The following is a 13,721-nucleotide window of genomic DNA, read 5'->3' on the forward strand; positions in this document are numbered from 1 at the left end:
TTGGGAAATCCTGCCTGTAAAGGGATCCAGGGGGATTCCATGCCCATATGCATTCAGGTTCAACAATCACAAGCCTAACTAGGGATGTTGAAGCAGTTCCAGGCCCTCCACTATGGTCTGCAGGTATTTCTGCCCACCCTGAGACACAGTGAGAGCTTCACTCATTCATACCTCTAGTAATGGGATTACTGTCTAAAGTCCTGAATGTGGGCCCAGAAGAAGTGTCTATTTCTTTAAATGTCCAGAGACCAATGAAAGGCTGCATGGATTACAATCAGGAAAACATGACCCCCTCAAAGGAAACTAACAAAGGCCTAATAGTCAATCCAAAAGACATGAAGATCCATGAACTTCTTGACAAATAATTAAAAAATAATTACTTGGGAGATCCAAGATGGCTGAATAGGGTGTAGCCACACTAACTTAAGCAGCTCTGGGACATGAAAAGAACAAAAGAAGGACTACATTTCCAGAGGTAGGACAGAAATTTTCAGCAAAGTGAAAAAAGAAAAAGAAAAAAAAAAAAGACTCCATGGGACAAGAGAAAACAGAGATATCACTATAGCCAGCCATGTGGTGCTGCCAGCTGCTGGCTCTGAGCTGCCATCTTACCACATCAAGGTAGGAAGAAATATCTACATGCCCCAGTGCTCACAGTTTTAGCTAAGAGGGAATTCTACAGTCACCCACTGACTTTTACTTCAGCCTGGAGAGCTGACTGAGGTCTAAGCAACTGCCAGGTTTGGATCAAGGAAGCCACATTGCTTTCATCCACTCCCCCACCCATACAGACTGCCATATTCATCAGTGAAAAGTTGCACAGTGTGCCTGTATTCTGCTCCTACCAGCATCTAGTCAGAGTCAGGGCAATGTGTGGAGTAAAGGACAGAATTCCCTGAATCTTGCAACTGTGGAAGTTGTGGAGCATTAGCCCCAGAGCTATGCTTACACACTCTACATGAGCCAGGTGGATTCACCTTAGCTTCTGGGGACTAACACCAGAACCAGCCCATAAAAATCTGCTCCCACCCTGGGAGATCTGTATAATGACCCCCACTACACCCTGCAACAACAGGACAATTCATGCTAAATTTCTTGGTGCCACTGGATCTACCCAATGGACACAGGGGAGAACCTACCTGCATTCCACCCCTCTGGACTCATACCCTCCAGAGTAAAATCCCCTGTATACCTTGTAGTCACACTGTAGGACTGGAATAGGGTTCAGTTCATATACCCTAGTCCTAGGACTAGGGATGTTGGAATTATAAGCCATAGCCTCAGTTGAACTCTGCTAGTAGGACCTGAGGAAGGCTCCATCTACACCACACAGACATAGAGCCACAGCAATTGGTGTCATTGGTGGTACAAGTGCCAGTATCACTCAGGCTTGCCAGTAGGACAAGGGAGTAGCCACCCTTGTCTCCCTCAGCACCAAGAACAAGGCCTTGGCTATCACATTTGCCAAGGAGACTGACAATGAATTTTCTTTGGACCAAAGACTCATACCCAAGGAAACCCTTATTCATCTCAAAGCCATACTTCTATTCTTATGAACTGCAGCAGTCTAGACCACTGTGTCACTTACAGACACAGCTGACATTGATTAAGACAAAAGAAATCACTCAGAAACTATACTCCTGGGCTCATCTAGAACCAAAGCCAAAACAATAAACTAAGTGATACACTGAATATTAGCTAAACCATAAACTATTTTCCAATAAAACCTACTCCATAAAGAAGGGACAAGTATACCAGATGGGCAGATGTCAATGTAGGGACACAGGAGACATGAAGCAAGGTAGCGTGATACCTCAAGAACAAAATAACCCTCCAGAATTAGATCCTGAACTGAAGGAAATCTACGAAATAACAGATATAGAATTCAAAATAATGATTGTAAGGAAACGCAATGAGATGCAAGAGAATACAGATGGACAGATTAAAGAAATGAGAAAATCAATGATTGACATGAATGAAAATATTACTAAGGAGATAGAACTCATTATGAAGAACCAAATAGAAATTTTGGAGAGGAAATCTTCCATCAGTGAAATAAAGAATACAACAGAACTTTAACAGCAGAATAGACTACATGGAGAAAAGAATTTCTAACCTCAAGGGCAAGAATTTTGAAATACCCCAATCAGACAAAAGTAAAGAGAAAAGAATTAAAAAGAAAAAAGCCTTTGTGAAATATAGGATGTCATTAAATGACCAAATATTTGTATTCTGGGTATTCCTGAAAGAGAAGAAAAGCAAAAAGGTATTGAGAACTTGCTAAATGAAATAATAGTTGAAAATTTCCCAGGTCTTAAAAGAGACATGGGAATCCAGATACAAGAAGTTCAAAGAACCCCAAGCATATTGAGCCAAAAGTCTTCTCTAAGGCGTACTGTCATCAAATTGTCAAAAGTTAAAGAAAAGGAGAGAATCCTATGGACAGTAAGAGAAAAGCTTCAAGTTATATACAAAGGAATACCAATTAGGTTAACATCAAATTTCTCAGCAGAAACCCTACAGGACAGAAGACTGGGATGATATACCCAAGGCCTTAAAAAGAAAAGACTTCCAACCAAGAATATTGTATCCAGTGAAGCTGTCCTTTAAAAGTGAAAGAGAAATGAAGTATTTTCCAGATAAACAAAAACTGAGAGAATTTACCACCAGCAGACCAGCCTTACAAGAAATTCTGAAGTCTGTTCTGGATTAGAAGGAAACATGAAACACGTGTCACTGCCAAATTCACCAATAGAGCAGATAGAATCAGTATCCAGTTAGAAAAATGCCAGGTCTTGGTTCTTATCTATCAATACTAATCTTGAATGTAAATGGATTAAATTCAGCAACCAAAAGACTTAGGTTGGGTAAATGGATAAAAAAAGGACATCACTATATGCTGCCTACAAGAAACTCACTTCACAATGATACACACAGACTAAAAGTGAAGGGCTGGAAAAAGATATACCAGGCAATCGAAAACCAAAAGCAAGCAGGTGTAGCTATCATGAAAACAGATAAAGCAGGCTTTAAATAAAAAACTGTAAAGAGAGATTAAAGATATTATATTTTCATAAAGGGTTAAATTCAGCAAGAGAACATAACAATCATAAATATATATGCACCCAACACAAGACCACCCAGATATATACAGCAAATACTATTAGACATAAAGGGAGAGATAGACTCCAATACAATAACAGTGGCTGACTTCAACACCCCACTCTCATCAATGGAGAGGGCATCCAGACAGAAAATCAAGCAAGATAAACGGGAGTTGAAATATACTACCAAGCAAATGGACCTAAAAGACATTTATAGGACATTTCAGTCAACAGCTACTTACACACACTCTTCTTATTAGCATATGGAACATTTTCTAAAATAGACCACATATTAGGACACAAATCAAGTCTTATCAAATTTAAAAAGCTTGAAATCATACCATGTATCTTCTGAGACCATAAAGGAATAAAACTAGATATCAACAACAAGAACAACAGAACACTCATAAATGCTTGGAAATTAAACAACATGCTACTGAATGATCAATGGGTCATTTAAGAAATTAAAAAAAGAAATTTAAAACTTTCTTGAAAATACAGCAAAAGGAGTATAAAGTGGGATGTTTATAGCATTAAGTGCTTACATTAAAAAAAGAAAAATGTCTCAAATTAAAGATCTAATGATCCATCTTGAAGACTTAGAAAAACAAGAACAACCCAAATCCCCAATCAGCAAGAGGAAAGAAATAATGAGGATCAGAGCAGAAATAAATGAAATTGAAACTAAAAAAGATCAACAAAATGAAAAGTTGGTTTTTTGAGAAGATAAAAAATAAATAAACCTCTATAAAGAAAAAAAGAAAAAAATCTCAAATAAACAAAATTAGAGATGAAAAAGGAAACATTACAACCAACAGCACTGAAACACAAGGAATCATAAGGAACTACTATGAAGAACTATATGCCAATAAACTGGAAAACCTTGAAGACATGGATGAATTCCAGGATTCATATAACCTACTAAGATTAAATCAAGAAGATATAGACAACCTAAACAGACCCATAACAAGCAATGAAATTGAAGCTGTAATTAAAAGTCAAGGGAAAGTTGGGACCTGATGGCTTTTTTACCGAATTTTATTAAATATTCAAAGAGGAAGCAACTCCAATACTCTTCAAACTATTCCAAAATATTGAACATGATAGAACTCTGCTAAGCTTTTTTATGAGGCCATCATTACTTTGATACCAAAACCAAACAATGACATGAAATGAAAAGAAAATGACAGATCTATATCCTTAATGAACATAGATTCAAAGATTCTCAATAAAATACTAGCAAATCAAATCCAGAACCACATCAAAAGACCATATATCATGATCAAGTGGGATTTATCTCAGAAATGCAAGAGTGGTTCAACATTCACAAATCAATGAACATCATAAGTTGCATCAACAGAATGAAGAACAAAAACTATATGGTCATCTCAACAGATTCAGAGAAAGCTTTTGATAAGATTCAACACCACTTCATGATAAAAAAAAAAAAAACAACTCCACAAATCAGGTATAGAAGGAATATTCCAGGGTCAGCTTTGTGGCATAGTGAATAAAGCTACCTCCTGCAGTGCCGACATCCCATATGGGCACAAGTTTGAATATCGACCACTCTGCTTCTGATATAGCTCCCTGTTAATGCATCTGGGAAAGCAGCAGAAGATGGCCCAAGTGCTTGAGCTCCTGCACCCACGTGGGAGACCTGGAAGAAAATCCTGGCTACTGGTTTCCGATTGGCCTGACTCCTGCTATTGCGGCCATCTGGAAGAGTGAACCAGCTGATGGAAGATCTCTCTCTGTCTCTTCCTCTCTCTCTCTCTCTTTAACTCTGCCTTTCAAATAAACAAATAAATCCTTTTTTTAAAAAAAGAAGGAACATTCCTCAACATTATTAAGGCTATATCTCACAAACCAACTGCTAATATCATGCTTAGTGGGGAAAATTTGAAAGCATCTCCCCTCAGATCTGGAATAAGACAAGGATATCCATTTTCACTACTCTTATTCAATATAGTACTGGAAGTTTTAGCAAGAGCAATTAGGGAGGAGAAAGAAATAAAGGGCATAAAAATTGGAAAAGAGGAAGTTAAATTATCAATGTTTACAGACGACATGATGTAGTACATAGAAAAACCTAGTCACTCCACCAAAAAAGCTGTTAGAATTGATAAACCAGTTCAGCAAAGTTACAGGTTACAAAACAAACATACAAAAAAGAGTAGCTTTTGTATTGCTAATGATGAACTCACAGAAAAGAGAAATCAAGAAAGAAATCCCATTTACAATAGCCACAAAAATCAAATATATAGGAATAAACTTAGCCAGAGAAGTGAAAGATCTCTACAAAAAAATTATCAAACATTGATGAAAGGAATCATCAAGGACACACAAAATATGGAAATATATTCCTTGCTCATGGATTGGAAGAATTAATATCATCAAAATATCTATACTATGTAAAGCAATCTACAGATTCAATGCAATCCCTTTTTTTTTTTTTACTGTGGAAAAGATTTATTAGTCTGTACAAGTTGGTTTTTGATAAACTACTGATTGCTTGTTACAATAAATTACCAAGGTTTTCTTGCAACAGTGTTTTCCCACACACATCAGAATCTGGAAGTAAAACGCCTTTCTCAAATTGTCATTTAGTGTTTTTGTCCCTACCCCTCTAAACAGAGAAACAGGTTTTGAATATCAACTCCATTTATAGATGCCAGAAGACATGGATATTCACCAACATTACACGAGCTACAACAGAGGAACCTGGACAAACACTGTCAACATTTATGATGGAAAAAAAAAAGCTGGTTCTAAAAGTGGCAATTATGACAGGAGTTACAATAAACACACTATATGTGCCCTTCTGAAACCAAGATGAGGGAAACCTTACTGCGGTTCTGCAAAGTACCACGCTAACTCTAGATGCTGGGCACAGGACCGTGAGTCCAACAGACACACCACAAGATTAAAACCCCAGGTAAGCAACTGCGCTAATCACTGAAGGAAATCACAAAGTAATGCCAAACTTCTTTAGTGTATCAAGACTATTTTAGAAGCATCATCAAGACAAATAGATTTAAGACTAAATTGGCCTGGGCTACATTCTGTAGTGTGGGTTTTGCTTAGTGCTCGCAGAGACTCTCAAACACCCTAGAAAAGCTGTGAAATCATGCTCGCTGTCGTTCCTGAAAGGAACTTTGGCAGGTCTGATGATGCCTGTGAACCTCCCTGGGGTTCTGGGGTTCTACATACCAAATGATCCAGTAATTTAAAGAAATATTTAAGCACAAAGAAGGAAACCAAAAGTGGACCTTGTATCAACACATACTAGAGATGGACTTTTAAAAATTACATGATAAATGTAAGTCATAAAATCAAATGCACTGATAAAGGTACACCTGTTTTATGTTACATAAAAAACTGAAGACTGCAAACTGTGCATGCTTACCATAGCATTCTACCTGGGAAAGCCGATGAGTGGGATGTCTTGCAATTATTTACTGCCATGATACAAAACAATTATGTGCAAACTGCAAGGTCCCCCAAATAGCAGTTAAAGAATATTTATGCAGAACGATGCCACTGTGGGGAGCAACTGGGAGCAACTCGGACTAGACTAAGTTACTGGAATTAAGACTTATTCTATGCATCTGCTTTCCCACAATATGGCGCTGAGAAGGGAAACAGCTTCTACTCAGCTGCCTCCAGTTCAACCAATAAACTGTGGGACCTGCTCCTGATTGGAGAGCAGCGTACTCGGCGTGTGGGTAGCAGAGTTGGGATTGGTGGAAGGACTATAAAGGAGGAGAGAGACAACATGCACCAGGAACATCTAAGGGGAACATCTGAAGGAACACCTGTGCAGCCCCCGAGAGAGCCGGCCGGCGGTGTGCCGCTCCCCCGCGGAAGTGGGGAATGTGGCAGGGGGAACCGCCCCTCCACGGAGGTGGAGGGACAGTAGCCAACCCGGGAAGAACCAGCAGCAAACCCGGGGAGGGCCGAGCAGACGAAAGAACAGCGCAGGGTCCTGTGTCGTTCCTCCACGAAGAGGGGGAGCGACATGCCACTATCTGGTGAACTAGGCAAGAGATGGAACTTCCCAGAGTTGACAGCACAGAGCAGTAACCACTGCAGGCGTCTGCCCCGTGGCCTTCTTCCCTGTGTGACAGTTTCACTCCTTTGTTCTGGGTCTCGCTCTCCCACAGTCCGGGTGTCTGAATGATCTTTTTGACAAGCTCCTCAAAGGCACACTGGACACCATCACACGTTTTTGCACTTGCCTCTATAAATAACATAGAATGCTTCCGTGCAAACTTCAGGCCTTCATTTCTGTTGACTTCACGATTTTCCTTATCAATTTTATTTCCAACTAGCATGTTTACTATGTCATTTCTCGTACAGTATGTTTCCAATTCATTTAACCAATTATCCAGTTTAACAAAGGTGTCCCTTCTCGTGACATCATAAACTAAAATAACACCCTGTGCACCTCTGTAATAACTTGGAGTTAGAGTTCTAAACCTCTCTTGACCAGCAGTATCCCATATTGCAAGTTTAGCCTTATTTCCATCCACTGAAATTGTTTTCACCTTAAAGTCGACACCTATAGTTGCTGCGAGCTCTGGATCAAAAGTATCATCTGTGAACCTCAACAGCAGGCTGGACTTGCCGACTCCGCTCTCGCCGATGATGAGGATCTTCAGGGTGGTCAGCACGTCCTCGTGCATCCTGATCCTGCTCTGAGCCCTGCTTGGCCACCCCGGTCCGCCTCTCACTTCACCAGGGAATCCCCCTTTTTTTTTTTTAAGATTTCATTTAGTTATTTGAGAGACAGACTTACAGACAGTGAGAAGGAGAGACAGAGAGAAAGGCCTTATGTTCACTGGTTCACTCCCCAAATGGCCGCAATGGCCGGAGCCGCACCGATCCAAAGCCAGGAGCTTCTTACGGATCACCCACGTGGGTGCAGGGGCCCAAGGACTTGGGCCATCTTCTACTGCTTTCCCAGGCCATAGCGAAGAGCTGGATGGGAAGAGCAGCAGCCGGGACTAGAACTGGCACCCATATGGGATGCCAGAACTGCAGGCGGAGGATTAACCTACTGCACCACAGCACTGGCCCATAATGCAATCCGTTTCAAAATAGCAATTGTGGGGAGCAATCCGGACTAGACTGTTACTCGAATTAAGACTTATTCTATGCATCTGCTCTCCCACAATATGGCGCTGGGAGAGAAGTAAACAGCTTCCGCACAGCTGCCTCCAGTTCAACTAATAAACTGTAGGACTTGCTCCTGATTGGAGAGCAGCGTACTCGGCGTGTGGGCAGCCGAGTTGGGATTGGCGGAGGAGGACTACAAAGGAGGAGAGAGACGGCATGCACCAGGAACATCTATGGGGAACATCTAAGGGAACCCGTGCAGCCCCCGAGAAAGCTGGCCGGCGGTGTGCCGCTCCCCTGCGGAAGTGGGGAATGTGGCCAGGGGGAACCGCCCTTCCACGGAGGTGGAAGGGATAGTAGCCAACCCGGGAAGAACCAGCAGCAAACCCGGGGAGGGCCGAGCAGACGAAAGAACAGCGCAGGGTCCTGTGTTGCTCCTCCACGAAGAGGGGGAGCGACAGCAATGACATTCCTTACAGAATAAGAAAAAGCAATCCTAAAATTCATAGGAATCACAAAAGAACCATAATAGCCAAAATGAACCTGAACAAGAAAAATCAAGCTGAAGGCATCATAATATCTGACTTCAAAGCATACTACAAACCTGTAGTAATTAAACATCGTGGTACTGGCATAAAAACCTATACATAGGTCATTGGAACAGAATAGAGAGCCCAGAAATTAATCCACTAACATACAGCCAACTGATTCTTGACAAAAGTGCTCAGAACACACAGTGGAGTAATGCTAATCTTGTCAACAAATGGTGTTGGCAAAACTGAACATATATATGTAGAAGAATGAAATTAGATACATACCTTTCACTATATACAGAAATCAACTCAAGACCAATCAAAGACCTAAATTTAACACCTGAGACTATGAAGTTGCTGAAGGAAAATGTAGGGGAAACACTCCAAGACATTAGCATAGAGGATGACTTCTTGGACAAGACCTGCAGAGCACAGGTAACAAAAGCAAAACTAGGGGTAGGTGCTGTGGCACAGTGAGTTAATGTCCTAGTCTGAAGTGCTGGCATCCCTTATGGGTGCCAATTCGAGACCTGGCTGCTCTACTTCCAATCCAGCTCTCTGCTGTATCCTGGGAAAGCAGTAGAAGATGGCCCAAGTCCTTGGGCCCCTGCACCCATGTGGGAGACCCGGAAGAAGATCCTGTCTCCTGGCTTCGTATTGGCACAGCTCCAGCTGTTGCAGCCATTTGGGGAGTGAACCATCAGATGGAAGACTCTCTCTCTCTGACTCTCCTCTCTCTATGTAACTCTGAATTTCAAATAAATACATAAATCTTTAAAATGAACAAAAGCAAAACTAAACAAATGTGACTATATCAAACCCAGAAGCTTTTGAACAGCAAAGGAAAAATAGAGCGAAGAGACATCCAACAGAATGGGAAAAAATATTTGCAAACCACCTATCTGACAAAGAATTACTATGCCAAATATATCAGCAACTTAAGAAAACAAACAACAACAACCAATTCAGTTGAGACATGACCAAAAAACTTCAATAGTGAGTTCTGAAAATAAGAAATACAAATGGCCAATATATGGGAAAAGGCTCAACATCACTAGCCATCAGGGAAATGGAAATCCAAACGACAATGAGATACCACCTCACTCTGTCAGAGTGGCTAAAATTCAAAACACAGAGAGTAACAAACGCAGATGAAGATATGGAGAAAGGGAAACACTTATACATTGTTGGTGGGAATGTAAATTAGTGAAGCCACTGTAGAAAATAGTGTGGAGATTTCTTAAAAAAACTAGAAATAAACTTGCCATATGCTACCCAAAAGACTTGAATACAATATATCAAAGAGATACCTGCACCATTATGTTTATAGCAGTACTGTTCACAATAGCTAAAATTTGGAACCAACCAAGGTGTCCATCATCAGATGAATGGATAAAGAAAATGTGGTATATGTACACAATGAAATATTATTCACCTATAAAAAAGAATGGAATTCTACCATTTGCAGCAAAATGGATGCAACTGGAAACATCATGTAGAGTGAAAAAAGTTGGATCCAGAAAGACAAATACTGCATGTTCTCCCTTGTTAGGTGGGAACTAAAATTTAAGAAACAAACAAACAAACAAAAAAGTTTGTGTTTATCAGTATTGCTACAAATATAGTTTTTGTAAAATTTTGTTTTATACTTTTGTCAAACCAATGGTTAAGAGTGTTATACTACTATAGTTTTAATGATCTGTGATTACGTTAAAATTTAATGTATATGGGTAAAATGATCTTTTTTTCATTCAATTATTGCTTATAAAGATTTTAGATATTCACTAAACTAGGTTAATTTTCCTTTTTACTTGTTATTTTCCAGTGACGTATTAAGCCTTTTTTACTGTAATGTAAATTCAAAATGTTATCTCTAAAACTAAAAAAGAGACAGAAAGAAAGGGAGAAGGAAGGAGGGTGGGAGTAGAGGGGAAGGAAAGAAGGAAGAGAGGAAGAGAATATCATTATGTTCTTAGAATTGTTTCTATAAATCACATTGAATCTGTTAAAAACTAATTTGTGGGGAGCAACTCGGACTGGACTGAGTTACTGGAATTAAGACTTATTCTATGCATCTGCTCTCCCACAACATGGCGCTGGGAGAGAAGAAAACAGCTTTTACACAGCTGCCTCCAGTTCAGCCAATAAACTGTAGGACTTGCTCCTGATTGGAGAGCAGCGTGCTCGGCGTGTGGGCAGCCGAGTTGGGATTGGCAGAGGAGGACTATAAAGGAGGAGAGAGACGGCATGCACCAGGAACATCTAAGGGGAACATCTAAGGGGAACATCTGTGCAGCCCCCGAGAGAGCCGGCCGGCGGTGTGCTGCTCCCCTGCGGAAGTGGGGAATGTGGCCAGGGGGAACCGCCCTTCCACGGAGGTGGAAGGGACAGTAGCCAACCCGGGAAGAACCAGCAGCAAACCCGGGGAGGGCCGAGCAGACGAAAGAACAGCGCAGGGTCCTGTGTCGTTCCTCCACGAAGAGGGGGAGCGACACTAATTAAAATTAAAATAATTTTTAAAATTAAAAATAATTTCTTAAAGAAGCTTAATAACCTATAAGACAACAGAGATAGACAATAAAAAAATTCAGGAAAACAGTATATGAACAAAATGAGATGTTAGTAGAGAAATAAAGAAAATAAAAAGAACCAAACCAAAATTCTTGAGCTGAATATAATGACTAAAATTAAAAACCAGTAGAGATCTTCAACAGCAGATTTAATCATGCAGAAGATAGAATCAGTTCAGGGATGGGTGTTTGGTATGACATAGTTAAGTTGCCACTTGGGATGCCCACATCCCATGTTGGAGTGCTTGAGTTTGAGTCCCATCTTTGCTTGCAATTCAGCTTCTGGCTAATGTGCACAGTGGGAAGCAGTAGGTGTTGGCTCAAGTACTTGGGTCCCTGCCACCCACATGGGAGACAGATTGAGTTCCAGGCTCCTAACTTCAGCCTGACCCAGATGGCTACTGTGGACATTTGAGGAGTGAACCAGTAAATGGCAGTTCTCTATCTATCAACCATCTATCTATGTATATATTTATTTTTTCTATCTCTGTCTCTGAAATAGAATAGAAATAAATAAAAATTTTAAAATGATTCAGTCAATTTGAAGACAGGTCATTTGAAATTATCCAGTTAGAGGAACAGAATGAAAAAAATGAGAAAAGGGAAGAAAGCATATTCAACTTATGATATATTATCAATATATATTTATATATATTTATATATACTAACATATATAAATATGTATTTATATAAGGAGCCTTAAAAGGAGAAGAAAGAGACAAAGGAAACTTATTTAAGAAATAAGGACTGAGAACTTCTCAAATCTAGGAAGATCTTATGGGTAAAGTAGGACATGTCTCTCCAAAATTCATACAGATATTTAAACTCTGATGTCTCAATGTTAATGGGTGATGAATTAAGGGTAGAGACTTGATCTAGTGGTGGTAGCTAGGAGGTAAGTCTGGTAGGAGGTGTTTTGGTCATTGGGGGTGCTCTTGGAGGGTGGTTCTCACAAGAGAGTTGGTTATTTGAGTTTGACCTGGGTTCTCTCTACTTCCTGTTCATCGTATGAGCATCGTCCACAGCTGCCGTTGCCAGAGTCCATCAAATGGCAACCATGGAACCACCTAATCCTTACCTTAACTTCAAACTGTAAGCTGAAATAAGCATTTTATTTCCCTATAAGCTCCTCTCAGGTATTTTAGTTAAAGTAATGAAAAGCAGATTAGTATAGAAAATTGGTACTGAGAAGTGAGGCAATTACTATTAAAACTTTATCTGAAGGTGTAGAGGAGCCTTTGGAATTGGTTTGCTAAGAAGGCTTGAAGAAGGCTGGAGAAAGCCTAGAATGTTTTAATCTGAGCATTATGAGCAATTCTCATGAGGGCTCAGAAGACCAGAATATTTGCAGAAATGTGGATAGTAAAAGCTGCGCTGGTGAGGTTATAGTTTTAAACGAGGACCTTACTGGGAACTGAACTAAAAGACACCCTTGCTGTAGCAAGGTACCTGGCTGCACTGTGCCCCTGTCCAAAGATTTTGTGGGAGGCTGAACTTAAAGATGGTGAACTAAATTGTTTGGTGGAGGAGATTTCAAGGCATCCAAGTGTTTAGGCTGCAGCATGGATGGTTCTGTGTGTGTGTGTGTGTTTAAGGATTTATTTATTTATTTGAGAGGCAGATTTATAGACAGTGAGAGGGAGAGACAGAGAGAAAAGTCTTCCATCTGCTGGTTTACTCCCCAAATGGCTGCAATGGCCAGAGCTGTGCCAATCCTAAGCCAGGAGCCAGGAGCTTCTTGCGGGTCTCCCACGTGGGTTCAGGGGCCCAAGCACCTGGGCCACCTCCTACTGCTTTCCTAGGCCATAGCAGAGAGTTGGATTGGAAGAGGAGAGCCAGAACTAGAACCAGAGCCCATATTGGATGCCAGTGCCGCAGGCGGAGACTTAACCCACTGCACTGCCCCAGCATGGGGTTAATGGTCACTCTTAGTGTTAGGTATCAAGGTAGACAGCCTATGTGTGTAAGAGGAGCCAAAGAAAATGGGAATGTTCTGAAGAAAATCGGAATTTTTGTGTGGTTGAATAAGGGAAGAAACATAGAAGCAAGCTTGGAAACAGACAAGTAATTGCACATCAGAAGTCTTGCCCTTGTTCAACAAATTTGTTAGGTGGGCCCCAGCCCTCTCCTGGAGGCAGCTTAGGGGAATCTTCCCAACCCTGCACCAAAGGGGTTATTAGGTCTAATAACACTGTGATAATAAGGTTCTGGGAGGAATTTCAGGAATTCCACACCCAGAAAAGCCCTCCACCCTACAATATCCCAAAGAAGGAGGGGAAGGAGAAGTGGAGGGCCCATAACTATGTCCATGAAAACTCCAGTCTGAATATATATTGGACTCTTAGTTCTTTACAGTTCTTTACTGAGATGCCTGTCTAGCCTGTCAGATGTAT

The 13,721-nt window shown here is 40.7% G+C and overlaps 1 protein-coding gene and 1 pseudogene across 4 annotated transcripts in view; both read right to left on the reverse strand.

The window, feature by feature from the left end:
• Positions 1–13,721, reverse strand: part of F8 (coagulation factor VIII) — a 152,961-nt gene that overhangs the window by 17,939 nt on the left and 121,301 nt on the right. The window lies entirely within an intron of this gene.
• Positions 5,550–7,877, reverse strand: LOC103345409 (ras-related protein Rab-18 pseudogene; annotated as a pseudogene).

This window comes from Oryctolagus cuniculus, chromosome X (assembly GCF_964237555.1).
Source record: "Oryctolagus cuniculus chromosome X, mOryCun1.1, whole genome shotgun sequence".
Lineage (NCBI taxonomy): Eukaryota > Metazoa > Chordata > Mammalia > Lagomorpha > Leporidae > Oryctolagus > Oryctolagus cuniculus.